Genomic DNA, 12,991 nt, shown 5'->3' with positions numbered 1-12,991 from the left:
GTGGCGAGCGGGGGCTACTCTTCGTTGCGGTGTGTGGGCTTCTCATTGAGGTGGCTTCTCTTGCTGCAGAGCACAGGCTCTAGGTGTATGGGCTTCAGTAGTTGTGGCTCACGGGCTCAGTAGTTGTGGCTTGTGGGCTCTAGAGCACAGGCTCAGTAGTTGTGGCGCACGGGCTTAGTTGCTCCGTGGCATGTGGGATATTCCTGGATCAGGGATCGAACCGTGTTCCCTGCTTTGGCAGGCAGATTCTTAACCACTGCGCCACCAGGGAAGTCCCTGATTTCTTCTTCTTTTTGCATATGGACCGTGTATTCAGCAAATTCTCATTTCAAAAGTAGCATGTTCCTGTTTTTATGATATCATTTCCATTGCACTAAATCTATATACTTAGTCATTAAGAGAGAGAGGGGAACAGGAAGAGTTCAGGAAAGGTTTTCATCTAATATTAATGACAGTGTGTCTTAGTTTTAATGTTTTGCTTAATTTTATTTTATTTATTTATTTTTTTCATGTTATAAGCCTTTTCATTATGCCAAGTTACAAATGTTAGAGCTTGGTTAATTTTATTTTTTAATTAAAATTTACTTTTCTGTATTTTTAAATTCTTCTTGAAGAGTATATATTATTATTTCAAAGCAAAATTACATTAAAATACAGATTTAAAATTTAAATTGAAGAAAACTAACTGCAATGTAGGTTGTCTTATTTTTTGCATGCTGTCTCAAATAACAATGAACCTCTTTGGCTGCCTACACAGACCCACACTCCAACTAACTCCTAATTTTTGTTTGGAAAATATATGATTAATTGAGTTTACTCAATTCTGACTCTTTGAATTGATTTTCTTTGGGTAAAAAGGACCTAATCAGTAGGGGAAAAAAATAAGCCCATCGAATTGTAGAGTAATGTTTCGTTCATTAGTTAGAAACATTTCTCAACTCTCATCTAATGTGAAACCTGAATAAGAGCTCAGCATGGACTATTTTAGGAGCTCTCACCTTCCTGGGAAGAAGAAAAAAAAGAAAAGTAACACCAGAAATTGCTGACATCTCTCTCCATCTCAAGCTTTCTCCCTTAACTGGGTTCAGAAATGGGCATTAATAAGTAGGCAGTGAAAGAGGGCCCTCTTGTTTCTACCTAAGATTTTGCCCCCATTTGTTACTCGCCTGGACATCCCAATTTAAACTTTTTGGACCTTCATTTCTCCTCAAAATCCAGTATATGCTATTATTATCACCATTTTATTTTATTTTTAATTTTATTGAAGTGTAGTTGATTTACAATGTTGTGTTAATTTCTGCTGTACAGCAGAATGATTCAGTTATACATATATATATTTTTTCATATTCTTTACCATTATGGATTATCCCAAGATATTGAATACAGTTCCCTGTGCAGTACAGTAGGGCCTTGTTGTTTATCCATCCTATAGATAGTAATTTGCATCTCCTAATCCCCAAATCCCAATCCATCCTCCCACCATCGCCCCCCTTCCTCTTTGGCAACCACAGGTCTGTTCTCTGTGTCTGTGAGTCTGTTTTTGTATCGTAGATATGTTCATTTGTATTGTATTTTAGATTCCACATATAAGTGATATCATATGGTACTTGTTTTTCTCTTTCTGACTTCTCTTAGTATGATAATGTCTAGGTCCATCCATGTTGCTGCAAATGGCCTTATTTCATTCTTTTTTTATGGCTAATATTCCAGTGTGTGTGTATGTGTGTGCGCACACACACATACACACACATATATATACACCACATCTTCTTTATCCATTCATCTGTTGATGGACATTTAGGTTGTTTGCATGTCTTGGCTATTGTAAACAGTGCTGCTGTGAACATAGGGGTTCATGTATCTTTTTGAATTATAGTTTTGTCTGGGTATCTGCCCAGGAGTGGGATTGCTGGATCATATGATAACTGTAGTTTTTTGAGGAACCTCCATACTGTTTTCCATAGTGGCTGCACCAATGTACATTCCCACCAACAGTGTAGGAGGGTGCTCTTTTCTCCATACGCTCTCCAACATTTATTATTTGTAGACTTTTTAATGATGGCCATTCTGACCTATGTGAGGTGGTACCTTATTGTAGTTTTGATTTGCATTTCTCTAATAATTAGTGATGTTGAGCATCTATTCACGTGCCTATTGCCATCTGTGTGTCTTCTTTGGAGAAGTGTCTATTTAGGTCTTCTGCCCATTTTTTGACTGGGTTGTTTGTTTTATTGTTATTGAGTTGTATGAGCTGTTTGTATATTTTGGAAATTAATCTCTTGTCAGTTGCATCATTGTTTTTTTGTTATTGAGTTGTATGAGCTGTTTGTATATTTTGGAAATTAATCCCTTGTCAGTTGCATCATCTGCAAATATTTTCTCCCTGTCCATAGGTTGTCTTTTCGTTTTGTTTATGATTTCCTTTGCTGTGCAAAATCTTATAAGTTTGATTACATCCCATTTGTTTATTTTTGTTTTCACTTCTATTGCCTTGGGAGACTGGCCTAAGAACAGATTGCTACGATTTATGTCAGAGAATGTTTTGCTTATGTTCTCTTCTAGGAGTTTTATGGTGTCATGTCTTACATTTAGGTCTTTAAACTCTTTTGAGGTTATTTTTGTGTGTGGTGTGAGGGAGTGTTCTAATTTCATTGATTTACATGTGGCTGTCCAACTTTCCCAACACCATTTGCTGAAGAGACTGTCTTTTCCCCATTGTATATTCTTGCTTCCTTTGTTGAAGATTGTTCATAGGTGGGTGGGTTTATTTCTGGGCTTTCTATTCTGTTCCATTGATCCATATGTCTGTTTTTCTGCCATTTCCACGCTATTTTGATTACTGGAGCTTTGTAGTATTGTCCGAAATCTGGGAGGGTTATGCCTCCTACTTTGTTTTTTTTTCCTAAAGACTGCTTTGGAAATTCTGGGTCTTTTATGGTTCTGTATAAACTTTAGGATTATTTGTTCTAGTTCTGTGAAAAATGTCATGGATAATTTGATAGGGATCACATTAAATCTGTTGATTGTTTTGGGTAGCATTGGCGTTTTATAATATTAATTCTTTCAATCCAAGAGCATGGCATATCTTTCCATTTCTTTGAGTCATCTTCAGTGTACTTTATTAATGTTTTGTAGTTCTCAGCATATAAATCTTTTACCTCCTTGGTGAAGTTTATTCCTAAATACTTTATTCTTTTGGATGCGATTTTAAAAGGGATTGTTTGTTTACATTTATTTTCTGATATTTCACTGTTAGTGTAAAGAAATGCAACCAATTTCTGTATATTAATCTTGTATCCTTCTTTGCTGAATTTGTTTATCAGTTCTAATAGTTTTTGTGTAGAGTATTTAGGGTTTTCTATATATAGTATCATGTCATCTGCATATAGTGACAGTTTTACCTCTTCCCTACCAATTTGAATACCTTTTATTTCTTTTTCTTGTCTGGTTGCTGTGGCTAGGACTTCCAGTACAATGCTGAAGAGAAGTGGCGAGAGTGGGCATTCTTGTCTTTTTTCAGAGTTTAGCAGGAAGGCTTTCAGCTTTTCACTGTTGAGTATTATATTGGCTGTGGGTTTGTCATAATTAGCTTTTATTATTTTGAGATATGTTCCCTCGGTACCCACTTTGGTAAGAGTTTCTACCATGAATGGATGTTGAATTTTATCAAATGCTTTTTCTGCATCTATTGAGATGAGCATGTGGTTTTTGTCTTTTCTTTTGTTGATGTGGTTTATCACATTGATTGATTTGTGTATGTTGAACCAGCCTTATGACCGTGGGATGAATCCAACTTGGTTGTGGTGTATGATCTTTTTAATTTGTTGTTGGATTCAATCTGCTAATATTTTGTTGAGAACTTTTGCGTCTATATTCATCAAAGATATTGGCCTATAATTTTCTTTTTTGGTAGTGTCTTTGTCTGGTTTTGGTATCAGGGTGATGGTGGCTTCATAGAATGTCTTTGGGAGTGTTCCTCTTCAGTCTTTTGGAAGAGTTTAAGAAGGATTGGTATAAGTTATTCTTTATGTGTTTGATAGAATTTGCCTGTGAAGCCATCTGGCAGTACGCGGGCCTCTCACTGTTGTGGCCTCTCCTGTTGCGGAGCACAGGCTCCGGACACGCAGGCTCAGCGGCCATGGCTCATGGGGCTAGCCACTCCGTGGCATGTGGGATCTTCCTGGACCGGGGCACGAACCTGTGTCCCCTGCATCGGCAGGCGGACTCTCAACCACTGCGCCACCAGGGAAACCCTGTTTTTGTTTTTTATTACAGATTCTTTTTTGCTTCTAGTGATTGGTCTGTTCTAGTTATCTGTTTCTTCTTGATTCAGTTTGGTGGACTGTGTGTTTCTAGAAAGTTGTCCATTTCTTCCATGTTGTTGAATTTGTTGGCACATAATTGTTCATAGTATTTTGCTTTTTTGGTATTTCTGCAGTGTCGGTTGTGATTTCTCTTCTTTCATTTCTTATTTTGTTTATTTGGGTCTTCTGTTTTCTTCCTGGTGAGCCTGGCTAGAGGTTTGTCAATTTTGTTTGCCCTTTAAAAGAACCAGCTATTGGTTTTATTGATTTTTTTCTATTTTTTAAAATCTTTATTTATTTTCTTTCTGACCTTTATTATCTCCTTCCTTTTGCTGACTTTAGGTTTTGTTTGTTGTTCTTTTTCTGATTCTTTTAGGTGGTAGGTTAGGTTGTTTATTTGAGATTTTTCTTGTTTCTTAAAGAAGGCCTGTATTGCTGTGAACTTCTCTCTAAGAACTGCTTTTTGCTGCATCCTGTATGGCTTGTGGGATCTTAGTTCCCTGACCAGGGATTGAACCTGGGCCATGGCAGTGAAAGTGCTGAGTCCTAACCACTAGACAACCAGGGAATTCCCCACAGACTTTGTGTGGTTGTGTTTTCATTGTCATTTGCCTCAGGTATTTTTTAATTTCTTCTTTGATTTCCTCATTGACCCATTGGTTTTTTTTAGAAGCATATCATTTATTCTCCATGTAATTGTTTATCATTTCTTTTTCCGTGGCTGATTTCTAGTTTCATGCCATTCTGGTTGGAAAAGATGCTTGAAATAATTTCTATAGTCTTACATTTGTTGAGGTTTGTTTTGGCCCTAGTATGTGGTCAGTCCTAGAGAATGTTCCATGTGCACTTGAAAAGAATGTGTATTCTGCTTTTTTGGGGTGTAATGTCCTGAAAATATCAATTAAGTCTAACTCTTCTATTGTATCATTTAGAATCTCTGTTGCCTTATTGATTTTCTGTCTCTAAGATCTGTCCATTGATGTGAGTGGGAGGGTTAAAGTCTCCTACTATTATTGTATTCCCATCAGTTTCTCCCTTTATGTCTGTTAGTATTTGTTTTATGTATTTGGGTGCATAAGTGGTGATGAGTGTTATATCCTCTCCTTGTATTGATCCTTTTATCATTATATAGTGTCCTTCTTTATCTTTCTTTATAGCCTTTGTTTTAAAGTCTGTTTTGTCTGGCATGAGTATTGGGACCCTGCTTTCCTCTCATTTCCGTTTGTATGAAATATCTTTTTCCATGCCCTTACTTTCAATCTATATGTTTCCTTTGCCCTAAAGTGAGTCTCTTGTAGGCAGCATGTTGTAAGATCTTGGTTTTGTTTTGTTTTTTAATCCAGTATGCTACTCTGTGTCTTTTGATTGGAGCATTTAATCCATTGACATTTAAGGTAATTATTAATAGACATGTATTTATTGCCATTTTAAACCTCATTTTCCCATTGATTTTATATTTTTTTCTTTGTCCCTTTCTTTTTCTTTTTGTTTTTTCTTTTGTGGTTTGATGATTTTCTTTTGTATTATGCTTGTGTTCTTTTCTTTTCGGTTTTTGTGACTCTATTGTACGTTTTTGATTTGTGGTTACCCTGTCTTTCGAATATATTAATCTCTTCCTATGTCTGCTTGCTTTAGACTGGTGCTTATATAGCCTCAAACACATTCTGGGGAAAAAAAATCTACATTTTCTTACTCTCTTCCCCACATTTTATCGTTTTGATGTCCTCTTTTATATCTTGATGTTCATCCTTTTGCTGTTCATTGTGTTTATCATCGCTTTCATAGAAATTTTTTGATTTTTTTAAAAAAAATCTGTGTACTGGCTTATTTGAGTGATATACCTCCCAATTATGATTTTGTCTGTCCTATAGATTCTTACTTCTTTTCTATTTTGAGAAGACCTTTCAATATTTCCTTTAGGATAGGTTTAGTATTGCTGTATTCTTTTAGGTTTTGCTTGTTTGGGAAATTCTTTATCTCTCTTTCTATTCTAAATAATAATCTTCCTGGGTAGAGTATCCTAGGTTGTGGATTTTTCCCTTTCAGGACCTTGAATATTTCTTGCCACTCCCTTCTGGCCTGCAACATTTCTGTAGAGAAATCAGCTGATAGTCCTCTGGGAGTTTCCTTTAATTAGCTCTTTGTTTTTCTCTTGTTGCCTTAAGAATCCTCTATTTGTTAGCTTTTGCCATTGTTATTATAGTATGTCTTGGTGTAGTGCAGTTTGGGTTTATCTTGTTTGAAACCCTGTGTGCTTCCTGTACCTGGATATCTGTTTCCTTCTTTAGGTTTGGGAAGTTTTCAGCCATAATTTCCTCAAATACATTTTCAATCCCCTTTTTCTTCTCCTTCTGGGATCCCTAGTATGTGTAGATTGGCATGCTTTATATTATCCCATAGGTCTCTTCTATTGCTTTCATTTTTTTCATTTGGCTTTCTGTCTGCTATTCTGATTGTGTGATTTCCATTGTTCTATCTTTCAGGTCATTTATTTGTTCTTCTGCATTATTCAGTCTGGTATTCATTGCCTTTAGCTCAGCTTTCATCTCTGCAAATGAGTTCTCTAATTTTTCTTAGTTCCTTTTTATAGTAATCTACATTTCTATCAATAGTCCTTCTTAATTCCTTCAGTATTTTCATTATCTCCTGTTTGATTTCAGTGTCTGTTAGACTAAAGTGGTCTGTTTCATTGATTGTTCTTTCAGGGGAATTCTCTTGATCTTTTAATTGGGAGTGGTTCCTCTGCTTCTTCATTTTACTTATATTTCTCTGGCTGTATGAGCTTGGGAGAAACTGTTATCTACTATGGTCTTGGAGGGCTATTTTTATGTGGGAGTGTTCCTGTTTAGCCTGTGTGGATTTAATATATTTTGATGTGAGGGCTATTTTTAGTGTGGATGCCTGTTGCCTCTTTCCTCAGTATATGCTGGATGTTATTTCCCTTGATAGGAGGTGTGACTGGTGTTGTGACCAGAGCCTGCACTGGATATTGAGCAGGACCTCCTCTTTGTGCTGTGGTTGTCACTGCCCTGTCAGGGGCTGTTCCCTCGTTGTTGTAGTAGAGGGCCCCAGATCCATTTCTGAGCTGCATTTTTGAACTGTGTTGGGAGGTAGGTGGGATTGGGGTGCTCCCTCTGGGAAAGGAGCTACTGAGTATTCCTCTTCGAGAGCTGTTCACCAGTGAGCGTGTTCTGTTTTTTCACCTGTCACCCATTGTGCAAGCTCACAAAATACAGTGTCGTTGACACTGCCCTTGGCCCTGCCTCAACAGTGGGAATGTCAGCATTCAGCCCTGGTGTCCCTCAGGCATTGTTTTCACAAGGCCACCAGCACAGATCCATTGAAGTCAAGTCCCAAGACTGCTGTAGTCATGCACCTGGACCCACTGTGGCCTACAGCTGCTAAGGCCAGGTCCATCTTGGCCACAGGAGCACCCATTGTCCACTCAGATATCTTGCAGGTGCTGAATTTAGAAAGCCAGTGGTGGAGGTGTAACTCTGAGGCTTGCACAGCAGCAGGGAGACATTTTAGCCTTGCTTCCTAAGTTGTGCAGCCCCTGGGGCTTAGTTCTGGTTTCAGCCCTGCCTCTGCATGTGGGCAACCCGTTGGTAATTGTTCCTGGAGCCCGTCAAGGTGGCAGTTGGGGTGCAAGAGCCCGCCGAGGTGGCAGCTGGGGAGCGGAGTCTACTGAGGGGGGAACCCCTAAGACAGTGGCTGGGGCATGCGCTCCTGGAGCCTTTGGAGGTGGGGGGCTGGCGTGTGGATAAAGAGGCTGCTATGGTGGTCCCACCCCCTCCTTTTGCATGCCAGTTTGCAATGGCACTTTGCTTCTATGGCAGGCCTGGGCTTCTTCCGCAAAGACTCCCAGATGAGACCATATCACACTCCAGCCCCTTCAGGCTGTCTTCATGCAGCCAACTGCAGTCCTCTCACTGGGTCTGTCCTCTAAGCCCCAAGTTTCAGCACCCAGTCCCAACCCATACCAACAGACGCATGTCTCAGGCTGGGGCACACAGGGTAGTGGCATGACCATCTGTATAGGTCTCTCTGTGTTCTGCCTGCCACAAACTGTTTATTATGCTCTTCTCTGAGCCTCTGAAGCTCTCTTTCTATCCCAGTTGATCTCCCCACAGGTGACGGAGTTTCCCAGGGTGTGGGAACTTTTCCTCTTTTTCAGCTCCCTCCCAGGGGTGCAGGTCTTGTCCTGCTTCCTCTTTTTTTTTTTTTTTCCATTCATCCTACTTGGTTGCATGGAGATCTTTCTTGTCCTTTCAGGTGTTTGAGGTCTTCTGCTAGTGTTCAGTAGGTGTTTTGTGAGAATTGTTCCATTTGTAGAAGTATTTTTTGATGTGTTTGTGGGAGGAGGTGAGTTCCACATCCTTCTACTCCGCCATCTTGATTGGAGCCCTGTATTATCACCATTTTAAGTGGTGAGAAATATGTAGCTCATTGAACATTAGCAACTTGCCTCAAAATCATATTATTGGTATGTTATGAGTTGCTCATAGGTCTAGTCAAAGTTACTGATTTAAACGGCAGTGCTTTACTGCCACCTTATGGGTAAATGGGGTTTGTTAAAAGTCCTTCAAGAGTTATGGTTAAAGTTGGGCATAGAGTGCCTGTAGCAGATGAAAAACGTATCTTATGAGTCATACTAAGATGTTTGTATTATAACACAAAAAATAGTGCTTTTTAAAGCAGATCATATTTACATCATTATAGAATGGAGGCAGAATTATGTCTGGGAGAAGGGAATGGAGGCTGAGGGAATAATAAGAATATAAAAATAACCCATGAAATGTGATGAAGACTTGGATTAAATACATGTTTATGGGTTTAATTTATACTTAAGATGAAATAAGGAATATATAGAAATTATATATTGAAATTGAGTTTGAGTGAGAAAGGACTCAGAGTAGTGACGTTAACTTTCATTAACTCAAAACACATGGAGGAGCACATTTAGAAAGGAAAAAATAAAATTTATATTGGAGAGATTGATTTTAAAAATTCTGAACCAGTGAAATTAAGATGTTTACTATCTGATACCAAGATGGGTACAGTCTCATGATATGAAAATGTGAGTTGTAAGTATATATAGGCAATAGAGTAATTATAGTTGTTGAGAGGGATTGTCAAGCAGAGGCGGTGGGGATGGGTAAAGAGAAGATGGCAAATGACAAAAACCTGGGACTGATCAACAGTTAGGGATTTCAGACAGACAGAGGGATTTCAGAATTCAAAACACCTGCCAGAGAGTGGGCGGTGGTGGGGGGGGAGAGAGAGAGAGAGAGAGGGCACACAGGCAGTTGTTGTCAAAGCTAGGAACACTAAGGGGGATGCTCCTTTCATGTTGACAATGGTAGGGTATTTGTGGAATTGATCATCTTTTAGGGGTTGCACTGAAAGGAAGGAAGTCTTGCATTTAGGTAAATATGCTCACCTCCTTTCCTTTTTTGAAAATGTCTACTCTCAAATAACAGAAAAAAATATTATTATGAAAGTTCTTACTGTTGTGTATAGCAAATTTAAGTAAATGTGTTATTATCCTCTGTGTGGGGGGGAATTGTATTATTATAGAGCATGATTTTATCTTTTGTTGGAGTCCTTAGAGAAAGTAAAATAATGACATTGTACTCTAGTCTAGACTTTAGAAGATATCAGAGGAAAACATAAGTAAAATGACATGATAAAGATAAAGCTGACTTCTACTTGTGGATAATATGGAGTAAGAGAGACCAGCTATGCTTCCTACCTGAAAAGACAAAAAATCAGACAAAATATATGAAACAGTGACACTGTCTAGTCAGACAATGAAGAGTGCTGATTCCTGAGAGATGGGAAACAAATATGGTAAGCTCTGTGGTTGGCCTTGGTTTCTGCATTGTGAGAGATTCTAGGAATAGGAAAGAGGAACCCCGAGAGGGCAAGTGGATTCCCTGAATTGAGGAGACAGAGCTGAGAGGAGAGAGACCAAAGTGGCTATAGTTTGCAGGACCACGGGAGAACTGGAGAGAAAGCTCAGCAGATTACTGATTTGTGCTTATGTGTGAGGAAACTACCCAAGGCTAAGAAAGAACCACCAGAGAGGATTAGAGATAACAGAGCCCATGTCTCATCCAGAGCTGGTAATGGTGCTTGTTCCTATTAGCCAGACCAGAAAACCTTATAATCCATGGTGCAATGAGTAGAGTACTCAAAAGGGTCTTGCCTTAGTCATAAGGAGTAATTAGCCCACTTAATGAATACTGCACTGATCCCATCTAACTCTTAAAAGCAAAATTCCAGAGGATCACAATATTTCCAAGTAACTGAGCTATGTGTCAGAACAAAGCTCAGGAATATTTCTAGAAATATAAAAATATTCAGAACCAAACAAGGTAAAATTCATAATGTCTAATATCCTAAAATATAATCTATAATGAGAAGAAAAGCAGCAAACCCAGAATGGACACAGATATTATAATTAGCAGATAGAACCATAAAAATAGTTATTGTAACTGTATTCCAGATGTTAAAAAACGTTAGGAACATGTAAGATATGAATCAAACTTGTAGAGATGAAAAATTAAAATGTTTGAGATGAAAAAGCTACTGAATGATGTTAATCGAAGATGGATTACTACTGAAGGAAAAACTTTGTGAACATGAAGTCAAAGCAATAGTGTTGGAAACCAGTCCTCCCTGGAGTTCTTGGTGTTCCTGCATGGCCCAGGACTCAGAGCAGTGGAAATTGACACACTATAAAGATAGAGACTGTCATTTTCCCCAGAGCTATTTGCTTTTCATATCCTAAAGATGATAGACCCAAGGTGATTGTTTCCACTGATTTACCCTAAGCTCTGTATGGTAGAGACTGCGTATTCTGCCAGTTCAGATGGCATCCTTCCCTTGGTACCTCTGTAACAGATACCCAGAGTATCAGTGGGAGAAGTCCATTGGCTTCGTTCTAATAAGATCCTGAGATAATTTTAAGAGGACCCTGGAGCCATGTGTCCCCCCATGTAATCAGCATGGTAGTTAAGGTCAAAGAGCCAACAGAACTTATAAACAATCTGACAACAGTCTTATAGGATATTCAGAGTCAAAAGAGATATTCTTTCCCAGGCCAGTAGGAAGCAAGCTGCTGAGGAAAAGAGAACATGTTAGTTTTATGTTAGTCTTCTTTCTATATAAAGTATGTGTGTGTGTATATGCGTGTGTGTGTGTGTGTGTGTGTGTGTGTGTGTATATAAAAGAGAGAGAAAGAGAATATAACCCAAAGAAGAACATGTCCCTATATGTTTCAAAGGTTACAATGTGTCAAGAGTGTCAAGAGAACTTAAGAAAAAAACCAATGATCAATGGGACATTCATGAATACCATTAATGTAGACCTCTTCTACAGAGAAAAGGGGGGCTGGTGAAAATGTAGGGCCCTGCTGATCCAAGCCAGATATGCATAAATGCCTCTGCTTCAAGGCTGGGTCTGAAAGTGAGATTGTTTAATGTGGAAAGTGGGAAACAGGAATGGCCAGAAAGAGCACAACACTCCACGTTTCCTATTTTTTTTAAAATTTTGAATTTTATGTTTTTATTCAGCAGGTTATTAGTCATCAATTTTATACACATCAGTGTATACATGTCAATCCCAATCGCCCAATTCATCACACCACCCCCACTCCCACCCCCCAGCCACATCCCCCACTTGGTGTCCATACATTTGTTCTCTACATCTGTGTCTCAATTTCTGCCCTGCAAACTGGTTCATCTGTACCATTTTTCTAGGTTCCACATATATGCGTTAATATACGATATTTGTTTTTCTCTTTCTGACTTACTTCACTATGTATGACAGTCTCTAGATCCATCCATGTCTCCACAAACGACCCAATTTCATTCCTTTTTATGGCTGAGTAATATTCCATTGTATATATGTACCACAACTTCTTTATCCATTCGTCTGTCGATGGGCATTTTGGTTGCTTCCATGACCTGACTATTGTAAATAGTGCTGCAATGAACACTGGGGTGCATGTGTCTTTTTGAATTATGGTTTTCTCTGGATATAAGCCCAGTAGTGGCATTGCTGGATCATATGGTAATTCTATTTTTAGTTTTCTTTCTTTTTTTTTTTTTTGTGGTGCACGGGCCTCTCACTGCTGTGGCCTCTCCCGCCGCGGAGCACAGGCTCCGGATGTGCAGGCCCAACGGCCATGGCTCACGGGCCCAGCTGCTCTGTGGCATGTGGGACCCTCCCAGACCGGGGCAGGAACCCGTGTCCCCTGCATCGGCAGGAGGACTCTCAACCACTGCGCCACCAGGGAAGCCCTATTTTTAGTTTTTTAAGTAACCTCCGTACTGTTCTCCATAGTGGCTGTATCAATTTACATTCCCACCAACAGTGCAAGAGGGTCCCCTTTTCTCCACACGCTCTCCTTTGAAGTTTCATTAGGTCCCATTTGTTTATTTTTGTTTTTATTTCCATTACTCTAGGAGGTGGATCAAAAAAGATCTTGCTGTGATTTATGTCAAAGAGTGTTCTTCCTATGTTTTCCTCTAAGAGTTTTATGGTGTCCAGTCTTACATTTAGGTATCGAATCCATTTTGAGTTTATTTTTGTGTATGGTGTTAGGGAGTGTTCTAATTTCATTCATTCTAATTTCATTTTACATGTTGCTGTCCAGTTTTCCCAGTACCACTTATTGA

The sequence above is a fragment of the Physeter macrocephalus genome, chromosome 8 (genome assembly GCF_002837175.3).
Source record: "Physeter macrocephalus isolate SW-GA chromosome 8, ASM283717v5, whole genome shotgun sequence".
NCBI classification, from domain to species: domain Eukaryota; kingdom Metazoa; phylum Chordata; class Mammalia; order Artiodactyla; family Physeteridae; genus Physeter; species Physeter macrocephalus.
This window is presented reverse-complemented; position numbering follows the sequence as displayed.